The 21881-nt window shown below is 32.4% G+C and overlaps 1 pseudogene; it reads left to right on the forward strand.

The window, feature by feature from the left end:
- Nucleotides 1–21455, forward strand: part of LOC141506109 (WASH complex subunit 3 pseudogene) — a 34476-nt pseudogene extending 13021 nt beyond the window's left edge.
- The last annotated feature ends 426 nt before the right edge of the window (nt 21456–21881 follow it).

Consider the following 21881-nt stretch of genomic DNA (forward strand, 5'->3'; position numbering starts at 1 on the left):
ACGATCTCATTTCACAGATGAGGAAACTAAGACTCTGAGTGTTTAAGTGCATATTCTAAGGTCTTATAATTAGAGAATATCTGAGAAGGAATTTAAAATCAGGTCTTTTTTTATCTCAACTCTAGAGCCACATTATTTTGAAACTTTTCCCTTTTAAAGATATATTAAAATAGATCCTTAAATGACTATAAATTATATTTCCTCTAGCAGTAGTATGTCAGTTATATATTTAATCTATCTTGGCAACTTTTTTAAAAAATTAAATAGTATTTGATTTTTACAATTACATGTAAAATAGTTTTCAACATATATTTTGTAAGATTTTTTTCCTCTCCCCCTTCCCATTTCACTTCTCAAGACAGCAAGCAATTTGAAATAGGTTTTACATGTACAATCATGACAAATATATTTCCATTGTGAAATTGTGAAAGAAGAATTGGGTCAAAAGAGAAAAAAATGTATGAGAAATAAAAAGCAAAATGCATCAAAATGAAAATAATATCCTTTGATCTGCATTCAGACTGTTGTTCTTTCTCTGGATATAGTTAGCACTTTCCACCACGAGACTTTTGGAATATTCTTGGATCATTGTATTGCTGAGATGAATTAAATCTATTATAGTTGATCATCATATAATGTTGCTGTTACCATGTACAGTGTTCTCTTGGATTTGCTCACTTCATTCAGCATCATTTTATGTAGGTCTTTTCAGGTTTTTTTGAAATCTGCCTGCTCATGATTATTTACAGAATAATAGTATTGCATTATATTCATGTATCACAACTTGTTCAGCCATTTTCCAATTTATGGACATCCTCTCAATTTCCAATTCTTTGCACCACAAAAAAGAGCTTCCATAAATATTTTTGTACATGTAGGTCCTTTTGCTTTTTTTATGACTGTTTTGGGATTCAGACCAAAGATATTGATAAATTGGGGCACAATTTTATAGTTTTTTTAGTCATCATTCCAAATTGCTCTTCTGTATAGTTTTATCACTTCACTCTAGCAGCAATCCAATAATGCCTCAAATTTTCCACATTTCCCTATTTATCATTTAATTTAATTTAAAAAAAAATTAAGTCAATGGGGGTTAAGTAACATCCCCAGGGTCACACAGCTAGGCACTTAGTAAGTGTCTGAAGTCGAATTTGAAATCAGGTCCTCCTAACTCCACGGCCAGTGCTCTATCCACTGTACAACCTAGCTAGCCCCATCATTTTTCTTTTTCGGCAAATTAGCCAATCCGATAGGTGTGAATTTGTATTTCAGAGTTGGTTTCATTTGCATTTTTCTAACAAATAGTGATATGGGGCATTTTTCCTGTGACTATAGAGAACTTTAATTTATTCATCTTAAAACCCTCAGTTCATATCCTTTGGCCATTTATCAACTGAGGAAAAATCTCCATACTTTTAGATTTATTTCTGTTCTCTGTGAATTTGAAAAATAAGGAATTAATTAGAAAGACTAGCTGTAAGACATTTCCTGATTTCTGCCCTCCCTCTAATTTTGGTTGCATTGGTTTTGTTTGAGAAAACTTTTTTGAATATAAAGTAATCAAAATTATTTATCTTCACTTAATAATATTTTCCTAATTATATGTAAAGATAGTTTTCAAAATTAATTTTTGTAAAATTTTCAGTTCAAACTATTTCTCAAATATTCCTATTTCCTCTCCTTAACACAAGAGATCAAGCAATCTGATACATGTAAATTATGTTAGACATTTATATATTTGTCATGTTGTGAAAAAAGCTGGAACAAAAGGAAAAATCATAATAAAGAAAAAATTTAAAAAGTGAAAATTGTATGCCTCAATCTGCATTCAGCATCCATAGTTAATCCTGGCTGCCAATGACATTTTCCATCACAGGTCTTGCCAGGAGGAGCTAAATCTAACATAGTTGATCATCATACATTGCTGTTGTTACTGTATAATGTCCTGCTGCATCTATTTATTTCAGTCAGCATCAGTTCATGTCTTTCCAGATTTTTCTGAAATCCAATTGCTTATTTTTCTTATAGAACAATTATTTTTCTTCATATTCATATTCATGCTTAATTGACAGATATCCCTCTCAATGATCGTTTAATGATCTTTTGGGGGGTACCAACCCATTAGTGGTATTGCTGAATCAAAAGTGATGCAGTTTTGTTTCCCTTTGGACATAATTGCAAATTGTTCTCCATAATGATTAGATCAGTTCACAACTCAATCAAGAGTGTCTTATTGCTTGTTTTCTCACATCTCATCCAAAATTTATCATTTTCCTTTCTGTCATATTAACCAGTCTGATATGTGTGAGGCAGTACCTCAAGACATGTTTAAGGAGGTAGCTAGGTGGTACAGTGGATGGAGCACCGACCCTGGAGTCAGGAGGACCTGAGTTCAAATCTAGCCTCAGACAATTATTTAGCTGTAGGACCTTGGCCTAGTTGTTTAATCGCAGTGTCTTGCCAAAAAAAAAAAAAAAGATGTTTTAAATCGAATTTCTCTAATCAATAGTGACAGAATAGTTTTTATATAGTTATCGATTTAATTTCTTCATTTGATCACTGCCTCTTCATATCATTGACAATTTATCAATTGGAAAATAACTTGTATTCTTATAAATTTGACTCAGTTCTCTCTATATTTTAGAAATGAGGCATTTATCAGAAACAGTTGCTGTAAAAGTTCCCCCCCCACACCTTTCTGCTTTCCTTTTTTTATTTGGGCAAAACCTTTTTTTTTAGATTGTTGCAAGGCAATAGGGTTAAGTGGCTTTCCCAAGCCCACAGTGCTAGCTAATTATTAAATGTCTGAGGCTGGAATTGAACTCAGGTACTCCTGACTCCAGGGCCTGTGCTCCATCCACTGCACCACCTAGCTGCCCCAGCAAAAACTTTTTTTTTTTTAATTTAATCTAAATAAAAGTATTCATTTTGTATTTCATAATGTTCTCTATCTTTTCTTTGGAATTAATTATTCTGTTTTCCATCAGTCTGACAGCTATATTCGTTGCTCTTTTAATTTTCTCATGGTATCACCCTTTATTGCTATATCATGTACTGGTTTCAACTTTATCTTGTTATAGCATGTAGATATTGGTCTATTTCTAATTTTTGTCATATTAATTTTTAATTTTCTTAGCAGTTTTTCTCAAATTCTAAATTCTTATTCCAGAAGTTGTAGTCTTTGGATTTATCCAACAGTAGATTGCTATGGACATTTACTACCATATTTTGGGAACCTAATCTAGAAAGAAACAATGTTAATAATTGAGGTTTTATAAAATAGTCCAATTTCTCTTGCATTTTTCACTAATTCCCTTGTTACACTTGATTTTTTTGTTTTTCCAGATGAGTTTTTCTACTTCTAAAAGATAATTCTTTTTTGTTTGCTTGGTAAGGTACTTAACAAGTAAATCAATTTAGGTAAAATTGACATTTTTTATTACATTAGTTTTGCTAATCCATGAACAACTGATATTTTTCTGTCTTTTAATGTATGATTTTATTATAGTGAAAGGTTTTTTGTAATTATGTTCCTATATTTCCTGGAGTTAGTCTTGGTAGATGGATTCCCAAATATCTTATATTGTTTACATTTATATTAAATGAAATTTCACTTTCTATCTCTTCTTCTGGGCTTTGTTGGTACTATATATAGAAAATAATGGTTTATGAAGGTTTATTTTACATGCTATAATTTTACTAAAGTGGTTCATTGTTTCAAGTAACCTTAATTTGTTTCAATAGAATTCTCTAAATACATCATATCATCCGCAATGAGTGATAATTTTGTTTCATTATTGCCTATTGTAATTACTTCAACTTCTTTTTCTCCTTTTAGTGCTGACGCTAGCACTTCTAATACAATACTAATATAATATTAAATAATATTAGTTATAATTTACATCTTTTTCATTCCTATTTTTATTGGGAAGTTTCCTAGCTTATCCCGCAAATGTTTATTTATTCCTGTTGCTCTCTAATCTCTTAAAAACAAATGTGTGCTGTATTTTGTCAAAAGCTTTTTCAGCATCTATTGAGATAGTCATATGATTTCACCTAGATTTGCCTGGTCATAGTGCATTATTGTAGTGACTAATTGTAATCTCTTTGCTTTTAGCTCATTTACAATTTTTGCATTAATATTAGAGAAATTGGTTCACAATTTTCCTTATCTCTTTTGGTTCATCCTGATTTAGGTAACTGCATCATTTCTGTATCATAAAAACAATATGGTGGGACTCATATTTCACGTACTTTATTTCTGTGAGGCAATTGGGGTTAAATGACTTATGCAAGATCACATAGCTAGCAAGTGTCAAGTTCTGAGACTGAATTTGAACTCAGATCCTCTTGACTTCAGGACTGGTTCTCTATCCATTGTGTGATCAACTAGTCCCCCCTCCCCAAGGACAAGGTTATTTATTCATTTTTGGTTGATTTGGGGTTTTTTTTTGGAAGCAATGGAAGTTAAGTGACTTCCTCAGGGTCACACAACCAACAGTGTCTGAGGCTAGATTTGAACTCAGAGCCTCCTGAATTTTTATTCTTTCTTTTAAAAAAAAATCAAATTAACCAATGCCTTTATCGTTTACATTGCTTTTTAAAAATGAAAACAGCTCTCAGTTTTATTTATTAGTTCAATAGATTTCTTCCATTCAATTTTATTACTTTCATGTAATTTTTTAGAATTTCCAATTTGGTATTTAATTGGAGGGTTTTGATTTGTTCTTTTTCTAACTTTTTGGTTGTATGCTCAGTTCATTGAACTCCTGTTTATTTTAGTCATAGAAGCATTTAGAGATATGAAATTTCCCCTAAGAACTTCTTTGCCTGCATTTCCATAAGTTTTGGTATTGCAATTATTGATTATTTCTACTATTTGTTTGACTAACTTATCTTTTTTTTAGGTTTTTGCAAGGCAAATGGGGTTAAGTGGCTTGCCCAAGGCCACAAAGCTAGGTAATTATTAAGTGTCTGAGACCGGATTTGAACCCAAGTACTCATGACTCCAAGGCCAGTGCTTTATCCACTATGCCACCTAGCCTCCCCTGACTAACTAATTTTAACATTAAATCATTAAGTTTTATATTAATTTTTTGAAGATTGTTAATTTCCATTTTTAATGTTTCAGTTTTCATAAGGTTTTTTTTTTTTGTTTTGGGGATGGATAACATTTATCAACATAAATCCTTCAGTGTAGGCTTGGATCTTTTTATTACTGAGAATCATTATCATTCATATTTCAATACTTTACAGTATTGCTGTTACTATGTACACATTCTATTTCACTTTGCAGTCTGAAATTCAGTAGGGAACATTCAAGAGGTTCTGTGACCTCCAGTTGCAACAATCTGACTCTTATAAGGTTTAATAGTGATTAAATTTTCTAGACTTAACTAACATTGTCATTGACCAACACCCAATTGTAAATTACTGGATCTACTCTCTGGACCTTTGCAAGTTTTCAAGAACTACTATATATATTTTCAAAGAACTTTGAGACCTCCTTGTTGTGATGAAACCTTCAAGGAAGAATTTAGCTTGTGGAAACAGAAAAGAAATATGCTGAACATTCAAAAGAGTGAAACTAGTTTAACATTCATTGCATCTGGTATATGTATTTATATGTGTATGTATATATATATATATATATATATATGCACATCTATATTCTAATGTTTTCTTGAATAGCATAAAAAGAAACAAGGAAGAAGATTACTATACATAGTAATCATAGTAAATAAGTTTAGATCAAAAGTAAACAAAAAAGGTCATGGGAAACATGTTTAAAAGTTTAAGGGAATAAAAAATACAATTGCAAATGATTGTTAAAACAATAATTTGTTGTCCTTGAGTCAAAATTAAATGTATTACCATAACATTAATTAATGGGAGGTAAAATAGGATAATTTTGTATGTGTGGTGAAACAATTTACAAAGCAATAAAGTTGATTTTATGTTATTATCTTAGTGAAGGTAAAGCAATGACAACTGCTTTGACAAATTTTTTTTAAGCAGGTGGAAAAAATGACTTGAAGGGAGACAGCAAAGGATCTCGAAACTTCTGTCACCTAAGAGGTGGCTAGGTGGCAAAGAGTACAAAGCACTGGCCTGGATTCAAAAACTCCTGAGCTCAACTCCAACCTCAGATCTTTACTAGCTATATGGCCCTGATCAGGTCACCTAATTTCTATCTACTTCAGTTTCCTCATCTATAAAATGGGGATAATAGGACCTACCTCCATGAATTATTGTGATGATCAAATGAGATATTTATAATGTGTTTTACAAACCTTAAAGTGTTGTATTAATTCTATGTCCTTTTGCTTACTGACAGCAAGGTGACAAAATGGATGATCTGCCAGACCCACAGTTGGGAAGACTCATCTTCCCCAATTCAAATCTAACCTCAGACAATTAACTAACTGTGTGATTCTGGGAACATCACCTAATCCTGTTGCTTCAGTTTCCTCATTTGTAAAATGAGCTGGAGCAAATGACAAACCACTGATGCATTTTTTGCTGAGAAAAATAACAAATAAAGTCAGGAAGAGGAAAGAGTGCACAAAAAACCAATGAAATTGAAATCAAAAAGCAAGCTCTTTCTTAGTAACTACCTTACTTAATATCCAGAATCCAATTCTGATTGAAGTCACCAGAATTAGTTCCCCTCCTTCTCACCTCTATAATCTTTGTGGGCCAAAATTGTGCTAAATGAGTGATTAATGTAAGAATTTTACTTATACAAAGGAGGGAAATTCTAAATGAGGAAACTATTTATTTTAATGCAGATTAGTACTGTCTATGCAATTTATAGCTAAGATAGCTGCCTAGAGGACTTAGAGATTTAGTGACTAGTCAAAGCACACCCAGACAATTTGTACTAGAAGCAGTTCAGAAACTCAGGTATTCTTGATTTCAAGGTCAGCTCTTTTTCTGCTATTAAATACTAGTTATAACTTGTACTGAATACATTTGTTTTCCTCATTAGGTCATGATTTCCTTGAGGAAAGAGTTATCTTTTGGCTCTTTTTGTAACTTCGACTTTAGCACAGTGATAGACACAGGTAACATAATAATATGTTTATTCATTGATTAATTGCACATAGAGCAAAAAATCAAATGGAAATTATACTAGCTCCCATGCCAATTGCAGGTCACTTACCCTTTCTGCATCATGTTTCTCTCATTTATAAAATGAAATAATTGAATTAGATGATTTCTATGATTCCTTCAGCCTTAATTTTTCATGTATCTTTATACTCATAGGACAATGTGAATGAAACTTGTTGATTATTACATTTCGAGAGAAAGAAAATTATTGAAATGAATCAGTATCCAGTGAACCTGAACTAGCTTTTCTTTTTTTTTAAAAAAGATTTTATTCATTTTATTTTACAATTTTTCCCCTACTCTTACTTCCCTCCCCCCAGCCACCACAGAAAGCAATTTGCCAATCTTTACATTGTTTACATGGTATACATTGATATGAACTGAGAAAAGAGATATCATATCCTTAAGGAAGAAACATAAAGTATAAGAGATAGCAAGATCAGACAATATGATATCAGTTTTTTTTTCCTAAATTAAAGGTAATGGTCTTTGGTCTTTGTTCAAACTCCACAGAACTTTCTGTGGATATAGATAGTATTCTCCATGGCAGATAGCCCCAAATTGTCCCTGATTGTTGCACTGATGGAATCAGCAAGTCCATCAAGTTTGATCTTCTCCCCCATGTTGCTGTTAGGGTGTACAATGGTTTTCTGGTTCTGTTCATCTTGCTCAGCATCAGTTCATGCAAATCCCTCCAGGCTTCCCTGAATTCCCATCCCTCCTGGTTTCTAATAGAACAATAATTGAACCAGCTTTTCTTAAATGATACCAGGTTGAGGCTTAAAAATGTAACTTTTTCATCAGAACTTTGTTAGATGGGTGCAAGATATGATCGAGAAAGAGGTAGGAGAACTCTGAATTCTAGGATGGTTGTGGCAAAGGGGAATGGAGGACCAAGGTAAGGAGAAAGGATCAGGTGGGGTAGGGTTATTTGGAAAAGGCTGGCTTGTTACCCTTTGGCAAGAATTCTAGGGAGTTACCAATATCTCTTCTGGAGTCTGGATTCATCGACCGATTGCTTGAATATATGCTGAATAAAATTTAGATTTAACAAAAAATGTATCCATCTGGCTTCAGGGAGATAGATTACAAAGAAGGGCATTTATGGGAATGGAGATAAAATGCCAGGCCATATAAGTTATTGTCTTTCAACTGCTTTGGATTTAAATGGATTAGGATAATTTGGGAGAAAAACTATAACTCTGAAGAGCTTGCTAACCATTTGCCCCATTATATCAATCTCCTGTGATTGGTAATTTTTAAAGCATATGATAAATTGGCCTGAACTCCAATATTACCTTCAGGTGCAGTGAGAGGCAGCAGTTTACCCTTGAGCCAAAGTGATCTGACCATCAGGTGTAGATGCAGGCCACTGAACTGCATGATTAGATGCTGCTGTACAGACAGCAGGTTGCCTTGTTGAGGCTGCATCTGAGAAAATCAGTCAAATGTTTTGTATTGATTTTCTTTTCCCCCATTCTAAACTGGGTCATAGATCTGCATACCAATTTTTGTAGATATGAGGTCTGACTAGTCTTTTCTATCTCTTTTGAAGCTGTATATTTAATTGGAAATGTGTAGGTGAGATCAGGACAATATTTTGGCAGTGGTGTGCTTACTATTTGCATTCAGTGTATGTTTTCCAGAATGTGACTAAGCATCAGAAAGTCTGCAGTTCTTTTTACACTTAGATGGGAATGAGCATTTTTATGAATTTTTTCCCATAAGATTTAGAACTAGAAGACTGTTAGTGCTTAATTTAACTATACATATATATATATATATATATATTTATATTTATACATATTCTTGAATTTATTCTCACAGTATTTTTAAGTTTATTTCTTACCTAAAATCCTAAGGAAAATTGTAATATATGCATTATTTTTTCAAAGACATGATATAATTTTATTTGAAGAAGAATAATTTTACATAGTGCTTTAAGGTTGCAAAGCATTTTCCATTTATTATTTCAGGTGATTCTCCCAAACAACTGTGGGAAAGATGCTAGTATCCTCACCTGTCAATTTAGAGAACTGAAACTCAGAATTTAGTGACTTGCGCCAGGTAATAAAATTATTAAACATCTGAGTTAGGATTTGAAATTAGGTTTTTCTGATTCTTCTTCTATATGCATATTTCACTCCTGATTCTATACTGCTACTTTCAAGGTATTAATGCCTCTTTTAGCATTTCCATTTTTTAAAAACATTTTTCTAATCTTGAAGATCATTTGTTATCTCACTTAATTATTCAGCTATTTTTTCTAACTACACTAAATGTAGAAATCCTTTTTTATTAATCAAATTAGGTGAATCCAAAAATTTAGTGAGACTACTCAATTGGAAATCCAACAATCAGGGTTTACTCTTATTTTCTGCATTGCCTGATCTTGTGATTTTCAGGAAACCATTTAACCATTTTGTGTCTCAATGTCCTTCTAAACATAATGATTGGGAAGGATGACTTCCTCCCTGAAATATAAAAGAAAAATGTGATATTTGTTGTTTAAATTAATTCATGTGAAATAACTGAAGAAAACTCCAGAATACAAAGAGTCAACCCACTAATTGTCCTATATCAAAATTGATCAAATTATAGGATGTCTTTGATATTTCCTAATTGTATATTTAATCATAGCAAGTTACTGCCAATGTTTACAGTGTTTTAAAAACTGTGATATGTGTAAGGTACCCAATGAAAGACTCAAATATTCCAAGGATTCTGATAGTCCCTTACTGGGTTACCTAAGAGTAGCAGGGAGACCCTTGCAGGGAACTGTAGATTTTGAAATTCTTTCCTAAAAATCATTGGTAAAGCAAATGAAAAGAATAAACTTCTGCTACCAAGGCCCTTCAAAAGATTGCTTTGAATTGTAGACATGACCATTATGTTCAAAATGTACTCTTGACTATTTACTGGCTATTGCATTTTTTTTCAAATGCAAATGATAACCTAATATAGCATTCTCAACAAAGAAAATACAGTTAGTATGATTCCAGGAGATTGGAGGACCAAAACATATGTAGATATTAAACTTTTTGCATTAGAATACCAAATGTGATTGGGAATACCCTTTTGTCAGTATCTAAGAGATCAGAACTAAGTAGCTATGTTTTGAGAACAGCCTACATCTTTTTTTTATTAATTGATATTTTATTTTCCCAAATACATATTATGAAAGTTTTTTCAAAATTCATCCACATGCATATGAATATTTTTAGGTTACAAAATTTCCTTACCCCCCTCCCTCCCACCCCACCTCCCATGGCAAACCATTAGGTTAATATTGTATGTATGTATGTATGTTTTTTTCAAGGCAATAGGGTTAAGTTGCTTGCCCAAAGCCACATGGCTAGTTAATTATTAAGTGTCTGAGGTCGGATTTGAACCCAGGTACTCCTGACTCCAAGGCTGGTGCTCTATTCACTGCACCACCTAGCCGCCCCTATGTATGTATTTTTGTTAGACATATTTGCACATTAGACATTTTTGGCATAAGGAATTAGGATTAAGGGAAAGAGATACATAAGAGATAATTTTATAAAGTGTTTACCAGATTCTGATGAGTTTATTTTTTGTTTGGTTTGGTGTTTTTTTTTCTTTTTCTGGATGGGGATAACATTGTCCATAGCCAGTCTAATATGGTTGTCCCAGCTCTCCAGACTGCTGAGAGGAGCTACTTCCATCAAGGTTGATTATCCCACAATGGTGTTGCCAGTGGGCATATTGTTCTCTTGGTTCTGCTCCCTTTACTCAGCATCAGATTCTGTGAGTCAGTCCATGCTTCTCTAGAGTACAACCATTCACAGCTTCTTATAGAATAACAATATTACATAATATTCATGTACCATAATATGTTTAGCCATTCCCCAATTGATGGGCATCCCCTCAATTTCCAATTCCTTGACACCACAAAAAGAGCTGCTATGAATATTTTGGAACATATGGGACTTTTACCATCTTTTATGATTTCTTCTGGATATAGTGCTAGAATTAGAATTGCTGGGTCAAAAGTGAATGAATAGTTTTATTGCTCTTTGGACATAGTTCCATATTGCTCTTCAGAATGGTTGGATCTATTCACAACTCCTCCAATAATGCATCTATATTTCAATCCTCCCACAACCTCTCCAACATTAACCATTCTCCCTTTGTTTCTTATTAGCCAATCTGATAGGTGTGAGGTGATACTTCATAGATGTTTTAATTTGCATTTATCTAATCAATAATGATTTGAGGAATTTTTCCATATAATTAAATACACATTTAATTTGTTCATTTGAAAATTATCTATACATATTCTTTGACCATTTATCAACTGAATAGTCATTTGTAACTTTATAAATTTGATGTAATACTATATACAGTTTATAAATGAGACATTTATCAGAACCCTTAGTTGTGAAGATTGTTTCTAAACTTTCTGCTTTGCTTCTAATTAGGGCAGCATTGATTTTATTAGTGCAAAACTTTTATAATTTAATATAGCCTTGGGGAGGAAAGGAGAGGAGAAAAATTTGGAATTCATAAATTACAAAAATTAATATTGAAAACTTAACTTCACATGTCATTAAAAAATTAAATAAAATACTATTTAAAAAAACTTCCCTTTCTGCTTTTCTTATGACCTAATTGTATTTGATTATTAATATATGCCATAATTTATTCAATCAATACCAGATCGATTGAATCTTTTTTATTTCTAGTTCATTGAGTCTACAACTAAAAAGAATTTTTAGCGAGAGTCTTAAAAAGCATGAAATCACTTATATCTAAATTGCCTGCTCGAAGACACTGTGTATAATCATCTTTCCCTAAGTCAGAGTTCTTTCTTTTGAAATGCTTTCAAGCATCTCTCTCAATATATTTATCTGAGGAAACAGTCTCTATAAGCTCTCAGGATTATCTCAAATTGGTTTTCTGCACTGTTACTAATCAACTCACTTCTCCTGTTCGTTTAAGTAAATAAAATGACAATATAGGAAAGAGACAATATCCTATACAAGTATAGAGTTTCATTAATAGCTGTGTGTACTCTTGCAATCATAATATTGCATGTCCCTCTCTTACTGAGTCAACCCATTCTTTACATTTCTGCTAAATATATATATATATATATATATATATATATATGTATATTCTTTTCTGTGCAGAAATGTTCTACTTAAATGTTCTACTACATAGTGGATCAAGCTCAAACTTTCTTTGCTAACAATCAAAATTCTCAATAATCTTCAATTACACTTTCTAACCATCATTTGTACTACTTAACAATGAAGTCTGTATTCTAGTCAAATTAATGTATACCATCCATTAATATTTAATTTAATTTAATGTTTGGTTTGCCTACTGGACTCTTTTCATGCTGTTTCTTGTCCTTGGAATTACAGCTCCATTTCTTGAATGTTTATCTATTATTTACCATTGAATTCAAAGGTCGTTTCCATTAGAAGTCAAATTTCCTCTCTTAATTTCAAATTATAATCTAAATGAATATCATCGTGACCATTATTATTTTATATCATAGTTGTTTTTTCAATTTTTCATTCATATGCAAATGTATGTTTTTAAGTTACAAAATTTCCACCCACCCCCTCTTCCCACACTCCCAGCAGCAAACAGTCAGGTTAGCATTGTACATACATATTTTAATAAATATGTTTACATAGAAATATACATGTTTTACATACTACATGAAGATAATTACATGCATCATTTTCAGCTTGAGGAATTAGGATGAAGAGAAAGAGATACATAAGAGATAATTTTTTAAAGTATTCATCAGAATCTGAAGGATTGTTTTGTTTTGTTTTTTTTCCCTCTGGATTGGAATAACTTTGTCATAGCCAATCTAATTCAGTTGCCCTGGCTCTCTGAACTGCTGAGAGGAACTGCATCCATAAGGTTGATCATCTCACAATGTTGTTGTCAATGTGTGCATTGTTCTCTTGGTTCTGCTCCCTTCACTTAGCATTAAGTGCCGTGGGTCATTCTTTGCTTTGGCGTCCGACCATTTATGGTTTCTTATAGAACTATAATATTGCACAATATTTGTTTAACCATTCCATGAATGATGGGCATCCCCTCAATTTCCAATTCTTTGTCACTACAAAATGAGCTGCTATGAATATTTTGGAACATGGGGGACTTTCCCGTTTTTTTATGATTTATTCTGGATATAGGCCTAGAATTGGAATTACTTGGTAAATGGTATGAACAATTTTATTGCTCATTGGGCAGAGTTCCAGATTGCTCTCCAGAATGGTTGGATCCATTCACAACTCCTATAGTTTGTTTTTGTATATCAGAAGAAAAAAAATTATCCTTGAAAGAATATACAGAATGCATCCAGAAAGAGACCCAGGATGAAAACCTTCAAAGGCTATAATAGTCAAATTCCAGAATTCTCAAATAAGAAAGAAAATACTGTAAGTAGTCAAAAGGAAACAATTTAAAATACAATGGAAGCACAATCAGAATGCTACAGGACTTATTAACTTCAATATTAAAGGATCAGATGACATGAAATATTATAGTTTGGAGAGCAAAGGAACTTGAATTACAGCCAAGAATTTACTACTTTATAAAATTAAGCATATTCTGTCAGGGGAAAATATGGATTTTCATTGAAGTTGAGGACTTACAAAATTTTCTGATAAAAAGATCAGAAAGGAACATAAAATTCAATCCTCAAATACAAGACACAGGAGATGCATGTATAGGTAAATGGAAAGGGGAAAAAAAAAACAAATGTTAGTGAAAGGACATTAGATTTTATACATCCCTACAAGGGAAGATAGAATTTGTAACTAGAGAATTATTTTTCAAAGAAGACTAAAAAGACATCACTATGTTTGAGACAAACTTACAGAGGTTCTGACTGTGGCTGATAAGACCAATACAAGCTCAGAATGCCCTAGCACTGATCAGATATAAAGAGTCCAAGTGAAAACCTTCTGTATTTACTCTAAATTTATGTATGCCACATTTCCTTTGAGCTACTTTAAATCTGTCTTGCTCAAATACCTCAACACTTTCTCCAAGGAGGGTAATCCTTTGCTGGTGATCTTGTGGCAGTGTCTAGTGCTTTACCATCAACTCTAAAATTCTTAAGACAGACCTTCAGTGTGTCCCTGTACTTAGAATACTTAGAGGTTTTATACATAATTAAATTAGAAGTGACCTTCTTTGCTAAATACCTGTGTTAAAGAGGGTTGTAGTACAATGGGGCAGAGGGTGGGGGCAATACTTAGAATGGTAGGACATAAAGATATTGGTAAGTGATCTTGTCTTAATACATACTTTAATTAATGAGGTTTTTAGTATAATGTTTGGCGTGCTATAGGGACAGAAGGAGAGAGTATACCTGTTACTTTAGTTGGGGGTAGGGCTATGGTTGGAGTACTATAGAGACGGGGGAGAGAGTGTACTTAGAGGGACTGGATATGAAAGCATCAGAATAATATTTTACTCTGCTTGACACTTTGGCTTCAATTGGAGGGTGTGAACTTGGGGGGAGTAGAAATGGTTCTTGAAATAATTTGGCTTTGGATGATGCTTTGGCTCATGAGTTTGTGTGTCCATTAAAGGTAGTTGAATAAGGGGTAGGATATAAATAGATTATGAATTGATGTGATTTATGACTCCTACAAAATGTTTTTCTAGTAATTCAGAAGAAGGGAGGGTACTTAGTGACTATGAGGCAATAATGTTTATCAATCAATCAATCAATCAATCAAACTTTGAGATTAGTCTTTCTATCCCAGTCTGATAAAAGGAGTATATTTTGATAAAGAGGTTGTAAGTACAAGATTGGGTGAAAATATTAGACACATAAAAAAGAAAGATTAAACTAGGATAGTCATTAATGTATAAATAACATCAGGTAAAGAGTCTCAAAGACCTATTGATGATGTTTATCATTCCTTCTCCAAAAAGACCAAGACATCATGGAGACCATTCCATGCCAAGCAGGTGAATAATATTTGAGTGAGGGAATTCTGTGCTAAGTCACCAGTCTCACTTTCTCCTCCAGAGACATCTGGGACTAATGGACAGATAAGAACATTGGAGATAGCTCTGTATGCTAGACAATCAGGGTAAATTGACTTGCCCAAGGTTTTGCCCTAAAGTACAGTTACTAAGTGTCAGAGAATGGAATCAAACTCCTGTCTTTGATTCCAAGGTCAGTGCTATATACATTGAGCCACCAAGCTGCCCTATTATATTAGAGGGAAAGAAGGGAATATTGGGCAATAAAATACATTCCCAATTGAGTTTATAAATCTATCCTGCCCTACAGGGATGTGGGGAGGGAAGGGAAAGTAAGTGAAAGAAGGGACTGAAGGGACTGAAGGGACTGATAAAAGGGAAGTTGGAGGTAGAAGTAAAAGTAAAGCTAAAGTTAGAATTTAAAAGAAAGTTTTAAAGGGGAAAGAGATCAAAACATCTATGAAAAGGAATAAGAGGAAAGGAAAGAGAAAAATATAAATGGGGAAAGACAGCATGGAGGGAAATACAGAATTAGTAATCTTAACTATCAAAGTGAATGGAATGGACTCTCCAATAAAACAAAACCAGATAGCAGAATGGGTTAAAAAGCAAAATCCTACAACATGTTGTTTACAAGAAACATATCTGAAGCAGAAAAATTACACAAAGGATGAAGGTAAAAGACTGGAGCAAAATATATTATGCTTCAGGAGAAATAAGAAAAAATCAGTTGTAAGGACAAAAATCAGACAAAACAAAAGCAAAATTTGATCTCATTAAAAGAGACAATGAAAGCAACCCTGTTTGTGGTGTCAAAGAATTGGAAATCAAGTGAATGTTCATTAGCTAGGGAATGGCATAATAAACTGTGGTATATGTATGTGATGGAAAACTATTATTCTATTAGATACCAGGAGGGATGGAAATTCAAGGAAACCTGGAAGGATTTGCATGAAGAAATGCTGAGCACGATGAGCAGAACCAGAAGAACATTGTACACCCTAACAGCAACATGGAGGTGATGATCAAACTTGATGGACTTGCTCATTCCATCAGTGCAGCAATCAGGGACAATTTGGGGCTGTCTGTGAGGGAGAATACCATCTGTATCCAGAGAAAGAACTGTGGAATTTGAACATAGACCAAGGACCATTACCTTTAATTTAGAAAAAAAAACTAATATCATATTGTCTAATCTTGCTATCTCTTATACTTTATGTTTCTTTCTTAAGGAAGCTTAGCTCAATATATTCAATGTTAACAATGTAAAGACTAACAGATTGCCTTCTGTGAGGGGTGGGGGAGGGAAGCAAGATTAGGGGAAAAATGTAAAACTAACTAATTAAATAAATAAATTTTAAAAAGTAAAAAGGGATAATGAAGGAATCTACAGCTTCTTAAAAGACATTATAGGTATTGAAGCTCTATCATATTAAACATATATACACTGTGGACACTAAAACTAAGAACCTTAAAACATAGGATTAAAATAACATAACAGAGGAAAAAAAAACTATAGATTAGACCTGAAGTTTTATTCTCTGAGATTTTCCATTTAAGCTATAGGTAAGGGAGATCATCTAAAAATAAACTTCCCAAGTTGAAGAAGAATAGAAAACTTATATATAACAATAAGGGAAAGGGAACAGAATATATATATATATGTATATATATATATATATATATATATATATATATATATATATATATATATATATATATATATATATATAGTAGACAAAACCTTAAACTTGCCTGGAGATCATACCATTATTTGAAAACAAAGAGAACCATTCTTTTATAATGCTATTTTCTGGGGAGTGGGGGGGGGGTTTGAGTTTAACTACCAGGAGTGTGGAGTAAGTACTTGTTTTCCAGAATTCTTTCCAGGATTAAGGCGGGTTTCCTTTTCAAAATATAAGAAGGATGGGCAGCTAAGTGGTATAGTGTATAGAGTATCAGCCCTGGAGTTTAGAAGACCTGAGTTTAACTTTGACCTCAGACACTAGCTATGTTACTTTGATCAAGTCATTTAATCCCATTGTCTTAAATAAATACAACTAAAAAATGAATGAGGACAAATTAATTTCCTCATAATAGCTAGGAAAAATAGACCAGAAATAGTTTCATAAAAACTTATATCATATTATTGCTATTACACCTTGACCACACCAAGTGGTATAGCATTCATATTATTAGAGGAAAATCTGAAAATATTACAAGGAGACATAGGAAACCTTTAGTAATGGGAGAGCTCGACCTCCCTCTCTGAGAATTAGTGTTTTCCTAATATTGAACCATCCCTGACTAACTAGTTTAAATCCTACCTGATCATGATGTATTATCCTAGAAAAAATATTCAATATAATAGCTCATTTCAATAACAAAACCAAAAGAAAGCAGTATGATTACTTTAATAGAAACTGAAAATCATTTTCCTTAAAATAATAAACAGAATATATCTAATGTCAGCAATAAATATAATATGTAATAGGGATAAAGTAGGAACATTTCCAATAAGATCAAGGGTGAAACAAGGATGCCCATTATAGCCATTACTATTCAATATGGTATTAGAAATGCTAGCTTTAGAAATAAGAGAAGAAAAAGAAATATAAGCAATCAAAATTGGAAATGAGGAGGCAAAGCTTTCACTCTATGCAGATGACATGATGTTATATAGAAAGAATTCAAGAAAATGATCTTAAAAACTCCTTGAAACAATAACAGATTCAGCAAAGTTGGAGGTTATAAAATAAACCCACATCAGTTTATATATATATATGAACAACAAAACAGAAGAGCAAGAGATAGAAAGAGAAATTCCATTTAAATTAATTATAGACAATATTAAATAGTTGGGAATCTACCTCCCAAGACAAACCCAGAAACTGTATGAATGCAATTATAAAGTACTTCTCACACAAATAAAATCAGATATAATGGGGAAAATGTCAATTGGTCACGATTAGGTTGAGCTAATTTAATAAGAATGATAATTCTACCCAAACTAAATTACTTATTCATTGCCCTACTAATCAAAGTACACAGTAAATATTTTACCAATCTAGAAAAAATAGTAAAAAATTCATTTGGAGCAACTAAAGTTCAAGTATAGCAAGGCAACTATGGAAAAATTGTAAAGGAAGGTGGACTGGCTCTACCAGATCTGAAACTATACTATAAAGCCACTCTCATCAAAACTGTCTTGGTATTGGTTAAGAAATAGAGTAATGGATCAGTGAATTAGGCTAGGTTCAAAAGAAGCTGCAGTAAATGATTACAGCAACCTACTGTTTGATAAACCAAAAGATATCAGCTTCTAGGAAAAGAACGCATTCTTTGACAAAAATTGATGGGAAAACTGGAAGACAGTATGGCATAGACCTACATTTCATACCCTATACCAAAATAAGCTCAAGGATTTAGAAATAAAGGATGACACCAAAGATCAATTATTAGACCAAGAAATTATGTATCAGATCTATGGAAAGGGGATAAATTTATGAGTAAACAAATTCAAAAGGTTTTGCACTAATAAGATAATCAAAGGTTATCAAATTAGGAGGAAAGCAGAAAGCTGGGAAACAATATTCACAACTAGGACTTCTGATAAATGTCTCATTTCTAAAATATATAGAGAATTGCATCAAATTTATAATGTTACAAGTTATTGCACAATTGACAAATGGTCAAAATATATGAATACATAGTTTTCAAATGAAGGAATTAAAACTATATGTAATCATATGAAAAATTCTACAAATCATTGATTAGAGAAATTAAAACAACATAGAGGTACAACCTCACACCTATCTGATTAACTAAGATGGCAAAAAATAAAAATCATCAATGTTGGAGAGGTTGTAGAGGATTAGGACATTAATGCATTTATTGGTGGATTTGTGAATTAATCCAGTCTGGAAAGTAATATTCAACTATTCTCAAAGAGCATTAAAACTGATCATACCCTTTGGTACAGCAATACCAATACTAGGTCTATATCCAGAAAAATCATAAAAAATGGGAAAAATACCATATGTACCAAAATATTTTTAGTATCACTATTTGTAATGGCAAAGAATTATAAATTGAGGAGATGCCAATCTATTGGGAAATGACTGAACAAGTTATGGTAAATGAATGTTATGTTATGTTACTATTGTTCTATAGGAAACCATGAATGGTCTGACTCCATAGAGAAGGATGGAAAGGATTATATGAATTGATGCTGAGTGAAGGAAACAGAAACAAGAGAATATAGTACACATTCACAACAACATTGTGAGTTGACCAACTATGATTTAGCCCTTCTCCATAGTCTAGAGAGCTACTGCAACCCTGGGCCACCTATTAGGGACAATGCCATGCACATCTAGATGAAAAAAAAAAGAAAAACAAAAAGAAAAACTCTTAATCTGAATGATTTAAAAAAAATTCTTAGGTTTTTCCTTCCTATCCCATGATTTTCTTTCTTTTCCTTTAGTTCTAATTTCTTATACAGAAAAGACTAATATGTAAACATGTTAAAAACAAATGTACATTTACAATGTTTACTAGACTGTTATTGCTGAGGGAAAGCAGGGAAGGAAGTGTAACTTATAAATATGTAAGTGGATGAATACTGAAAAGTTTTCATATCATTTAATTTGAAAAAAGAATAAAATGTCAATAAACAAAAATATTGGTTCTGATCGCTGTGTTTCTGGGAAGAGCTAAATCTATCATACTAAACATAGCATAAAATGTCTCTTACTTTAAGCAATGTTTTCCTGGCTCTTCTCATTTCACTCAGCATCAGGTTCCAGTGTTTTCTGAAATTCCACATCTTTATCATTTCTTATAGAACAATAGTATTCCATTACATTCCTGTATTACAACTTGTTCAGCCATTTCCCAATTCATGGGTTTCTCCCTTCAATTTAAAATTCTTTGCCACTACAAAAAGTTGCTATAAATATTTTTATATATGTGGGGAATTTTGAAAGTGATAGTTAAATAAGAAAACTAAGATTTCTGTGAAGAGATAGAAATCAAATGAACAGAACTCCCAAAGAAAATTTATACAATTAGAAAGATAAAGATAAACACATTTAAGTGACTTAAAAATATGATCAATGAAGTGACCAAACATGATCCCAAATGATTGGTGAAGTGTGTTACTTGTGTCATTATTGAAAGGTTTTAGATTTAATATAGAATAAGAAATGCATTTATGAACATGAATAACATGAGGATTTGCTTTGTTTTGCATTATTGCATTTTTGCAAGGGTTTGTTTTTTGCTTATTTTTCCTAATAAAGAAATAAGCAAACTGAATTCTTATTAAAAAAAATTAAATAAAATGAATGTAAAACAATCATAGAACTGTTTGTAAAATATTGGATTTTTCAATGTAATGAGAGATTCATATGAAGCTCCTGGTTTAATTAATTAGAAATTGATCATAAAGATGTTAAAAATTGGACACAAGAAAAGACAGAAACACCTAGGGAAAGAGGACATAATGACAAGTGGCAGTGGTTGCAGAAGTGAAGGAATCAAAAAACTGAACACCGGAAAAAATATTAGTTACTTTGAACTAACAATTGACTGAATCCTCTTCAGCTGATTTACGGAGAACTGTGTTAACGGGAATTGAGAAAACTTTGTTGAGAGTTGATTGAGTAGAAAAATATTACCTTTGGGGGAAATGTTCATGAGACCTCAGGTGAAGGGGGACCAGCCTGGAACTGCTCTGTGAGTCTAGGATTAGACTGTGAATGAGGACATTCTGCCTCTGATACAGTTGAGCATAGACCTGACCAAGGTGCCAGCAATTCAAAAGCAAAGAACAATTACATTTTAAAAACAATTTGTGGTACATATAGTACAGTTCCCCAATTGAATTTCTACAGTTAGTGAAAAGAAATTGTCAGCTCTTTCTCTTTGCATCCAACAAACTGCAACAACTGTCAATATTTTGAATGCAAAGCTATCATCTATTCTTGGTCAAGATGTCAAATTTGAAATATCGATGACAAAGTTTCATGATGGTACAAATGAACCTGAAGCCCCATCTGGTTCTCAGACATCTCTGACTCCTCAATCTGAAAATAGTATACAAGACATTGAACCATAGAAATATGATGCAGCAGCAGTGCATTTCTTAACCATGGCTAAGGATCAAAGATATGTCAGATATTTCAAAATGGTGCCAGTAGGTGTTCCTGTGATGGCAATAAAGAAGCAAAACTCTTTGTGAAGGACTAAACTTAGATCTTGTGAGACTAGTCATCCCAGGATCTGATGGAAATAGTGAAGGAAATATCAAAGAAAGTAGAGATAGTAAATCTTTTAATTTCTGAATTTCAGGTTGATCTTATGGAATTTATCTTCTATTTTTATACACATGCAAGAAAGCATGGATGTTTTTACAACTTATATGCTTCAGAATTAAAGTGAAATCAATTTCAGTTACACTGCAAGGTGACAACTTTCAGAGATCACCTCTCTTCCAAAATATTTACTATACAAAGATTTTGCAACTCTTCAAGTTCAGAGAAAAACTATTTTCTATGAATTATCTTTATTTGTGAAATTAGTGATTAACTTGGATTTTGTCTTATCCATAAAGAAAATATTAATCAATCATATAATTAGCCAAAAAAATGTTCTGTATTTTAATAATTCAAAAGATTTTTTAAATTATTGTTGTAGATACATAGCATGAAAATGTGCAGGTACCTGCTTAAATAAAAATTGAATTAATTAAAATAAATCATTATGTTAAG

This window comes from Macrotis lagotis, chromosome 1, assembly GCF_037893015.1.
Source record: "Macrotis lagotis isolate mMagLag1 chromosome 1, bilby.v1.9.chrom.fasta, whole genome shotgun sequence".
NCBI lineage: Eukaryota > Metazoa > Chordata > Mammalia > Peramelemorphia > Peramelidae > Macrotis > Macrotis lagotis.